This window comes from Malus sylvestris, chromosome 14 (assembly GCF_916048215.2).
Source record: "Malus sylvestris chromosome 14, drMalSylv7.2, whole genome shotgun sequence".
NCBI classification, from domain to species: domain Eukaryota; kingdom Viridiplantae; phylum Streptophyta; class Magnoliopsida; order Rosales; family Rosaceae; genus Malus; species Malus sylvestris.
This window is the reverse complement of record NC_062273.1, coordinates 15,994,256-15,998,434: the sequence shown is the minus strand read 5'-3', so window position 1 is coordinate 15,998,434 and position 4,179 is coordinate 15,994,256.

Here is a 4,179-nt window from a genome sequence, read left to right as displayed (position 1 = left end):
ATATACTTGTTGCAAATGTGCCTACAAGAATTAATGTCCCTGTTGGACAATTTAGTGAGGCAATAAATGATTTCTCTGTTGCACGCCTGAAGCGTGGTAGACCTTTAGACTCAAAAGGTTTAGTCATTTGAAAAAAAGAAGAATATGACACTACTGAACTATTGCATTCCCGAAGCATAATTGTTGCATGCCAGAAGCATGACAGTCACCGCATGGATACAAGTCCCAGAAAGGACAATCTACGAACATGGGAATATTGACGTCTCATGCATGAAGCATGATAGACATATAGGTTCCAATGACTCAACTCCCGGAAGTGGAGATTAAAATCCAAGCTCTATAACGCTCAAGAAGAGGTTATGATCCGCATTCTCTAAACTACGACTATCCTGGGAGAGATAGTGTAATGCCCTTGAAGAGGCAATAGATATCCAAAGAAATAAAAAGCTTTTATGCATGCGCATGCACATGAGAATATGGGATCACGAATTGATGATAACCAGTGGTAATTTTGGTTTTTATAAGTAGCTACTAAATTCATCAATGAGCTGTGTTGATATTGAGTCATGTTCTTTTTCCGTCAACAAAATTATTGACCAAAATGGAGAAAGGCAATTCCATTACAATTTTGTAAGAACGTGAAAAAATGGACCTATATATTTGAATATAATACAAATAGCCAAAAGATGTTGAACCAAGGAGGTTACATTGGGCATTTGTAATACAGTGAAATACACTAACATAATATGACACAAGGTTGTAAATAAGTTCATATGAATGGAGAATTATATACGAAGGGTTGTGAATCACCCACATCATATCTCCATAAGTAAATCCCTCAATTATACATGGGAGCAAGTTGCTCTGTATAAATTCCAATGGAAAATGTGTCATGAAGTGTAGAAAATCCCTAAAGGATTCAAATTGCTTAAAGTAAGCCCCCAAAGGGTAAAGCATAAAATATGTACTCAATACCAATGGATGATATAAATTGCCTTAGTGAGTACTATCATTATGATATTGTTGCAACATACTAAAATTTCTTGCAAGAGTCAATGACATTAAATTAGAACTCCTGAAGAGTTGATGATATTAAAATTGAGACTCCTGAAGAGTCAAGAAAGATTATAAAGTGTTGAGAGAAATATTGTCTCGAACTGCAGATCGAACAATCTACCAACACGAATCTTGTCCATGATGTTTATGATATTAAAGAATCATATGGATTGAAGATTATGAGTTAAATACTCAAACAATGTCGACACTGAGAATGATCATTTATCTTCGTGAGGGAAAAGTTGAATCGATATTTGGTCTAGAAGTACCACATCTTAGTGCAATATATGCTTTATTGTATTTGACACAATTCATTGAATGAAATAAAGCTTATCTATTGATATCTCCGAGAAATTACAGACATGTATATACACATGAAAACATGAGGGAGCCTTCACAAAGGTTGCTCATGTGAAGCCTCAGTACTTGGTGAAACTCCAGACGGTTGAGACAATGGGTGTCTTTGGAATAAAGACTTGAACCCCTGATTGTCACTTTTAGTCCAACCTTCGGAGTCTAGTAGCTGGTCGAGCTTTCTTTTCATACTCGTCGAGTAATTATTTGCAAGCATGCGTAACATTCTATTCTCGTGCTTGAGCCCTCTAATATCTTATTTAAGACTTGCCACCTCAGCCATCAATGATTCAACTTGGCGAGTTTGAGCAAGTAGGCGTTGGCCTATATTGGATACAGAGCCTGCATTGAATACTGAGAGCCAAGGAGTCTTGAATGGCCAACTCATCAGACTGGTTTGAAAGGATTATGTTATCCTTGGGAGTGAGAAGATTCCTAGCTACCACTGTAGCGGTTAGGTCATTCTTCATCACAGAGTCCCCAACCGTACGAGGACCATTTGAAGATAAGAAAGACTGGCACCATATATTATCCTGATGCGGCTTGCCTGTATTAGTCCTAAGACTCAAATTTAAGCAAATGTTAGATGGGCAAGCCATTTTCAGAAATTGATGAAAGAAAAAGGTTGGATATAGTGAAATCTCAGAAATACAGCAAAGACAATTTTCACAAGTGGGAAATCTTCAAAGTGTGCAAATTTGAATACAATCAATACCTTTATAAAAAAAAAAGAGGCAACAGAGCCACTTGTTCAGAGATCGAAGAGGCATAACTCTCTGAATTTCAAAAGCCAGATTTTCCTGAATAAAGATTGTTGGCATTTTTCATACGCAATCTCAGCTTTTGGATATCACGTGCAACTTTGTCAAAGATCTTTGATAAAGTTGAAAAGGCGTGAATTTCACTATTCCAACTACAACACTGTTGCCGACAAGCGTGGATGACAAAGTCACATCCACACCACTACCTGCTATTGGGGAAATCCCTATATATGTTGACTTTCATCCTCCATGGCAAGGCACACATCCAAAACTCTTAACTCTCTCTCTCATTGCCGAAGATGCATCTGTAACCAAACCTCTCAACATACTCAGTTTTCTTTCTCTTCGAGAATACCTTTTCAAAACAAGTCACACCAGAGCAAGAGTATCTCATATCATCAGCGTCGAAAGCAAGAGTATCTCATATCATGCAATCTCCCTGTCCTTTCCTTTATCCTTGTTCTTACCTGCAAAGACAAAGATAAAGAAAGCAATATGTCGGAACCTTCACTCAAACTCCCGGTAAGGAACCGACTGCCTGGAACCTTTCCTGGTTGCTTACCTAGCTCTCGAGTGGTCATCTTCAACTGTTGTTGGAGCTGGGTCTCCAGTCACCAAGAAGTGATGAACCATCCAAATGCAAGGTTGCACTCCACTCTTGCATCAGAGGGCAAATACTGCAGGAAAATATGCCACACATGCATGGGGGAAAACCAGGAAAATACTACTTAAGCAAGGGGAGCAAGTAAGGCAAGTGAAAATGATACATTGAAGCATGTGGAGACAAATGCAACAAACACGTGTTGATTCATCCTCGACAAAATCGAAGATCACTTGCCACGTGAAGTTCCTCATGGTCCAATTTCATTCAAGATCAAGCCTCGAAGTCCTTGAAGAAATCACAAGTCCGATTCAAGATCAAGTGTCCACCACCCTTGAATCAAATTCCGCTCCAGATAAAAGGAGTAAATTCAGACTTTTGAAGCAAGTCTAGCAGAAAGCCCTCCAGCTCAGTTCAAGAACAAGCATGTGGAAAGTTAACAACAAGTAAAGCACCTCTTTCGGCAACTCTTCTTACTAAGAGATTGAAGTAGAATGATCAACGATCAGCTTAAATGATTTGAAAACAGGGGGAGATACGCATCAGGGGGAGCATCCAAAACAGATCAAGGTTTTAACGAGGTAACTCATGTAGAGAGAGAGAGAGAGGAAAGAAGAGGAAGAAGAGTTATTTTTGTACTCTTATTTTTTCAGATTATAATGAAAGCATCAATGCTGCCCCGAGGATGTAGTCCAGTCACATTGACTGTAGAGGAACCTCATAAATTTTGTGTCTTATTTATTTATTCCACTGCACCCACCATCAATTTTACAACAGAAAAAAAATTATAAAATTCAGAATTATTGACAGGGTGTCCTTTTCACTTGCCACATAAGGCGGTATATAAAATAGGGTATAAATAGTTAGTATGAATACTATTATTCAATTAAACAGGTCTTAACAGAATTATCTTTAACAATTCAGTGGGTTGATTTGTCACTTTTACATTTCAGAATATGTAACAGAGAAATAGTGCTTCATTGTAACTTTGTTATTACTTTTTTTTTTTTTTTGCAGTTTAAATTTGTTTTTAGTGAAAATTGAATTTAAAACTTTTCACTTACAAATAAAATCTGATATCGCTATGTAGTAATACCGAGGGACCGTTGTCTTTTATTATTTAATATTTATAAATATGAACTCTTTACTCGTGTCTTTTGCAAAGAGGACAATTTTTCGGAAAATTTTTTATTAGGGCCTACTGCCCAAATCATATTTAACTGTACCTAATCTATATTTTTAACAAGACGATAATATTATATTAGTGGACTGGGGAGGTCGGTATGTCGAAATTCATAGAAAAAGAAAAATTCTGGGACTTTTGATATGGTGCATACATCTCATCTCACAATTGTATCCCTATCGATTTACACTTCATCACTTATAAGATTGGAGGATAATTTCTAA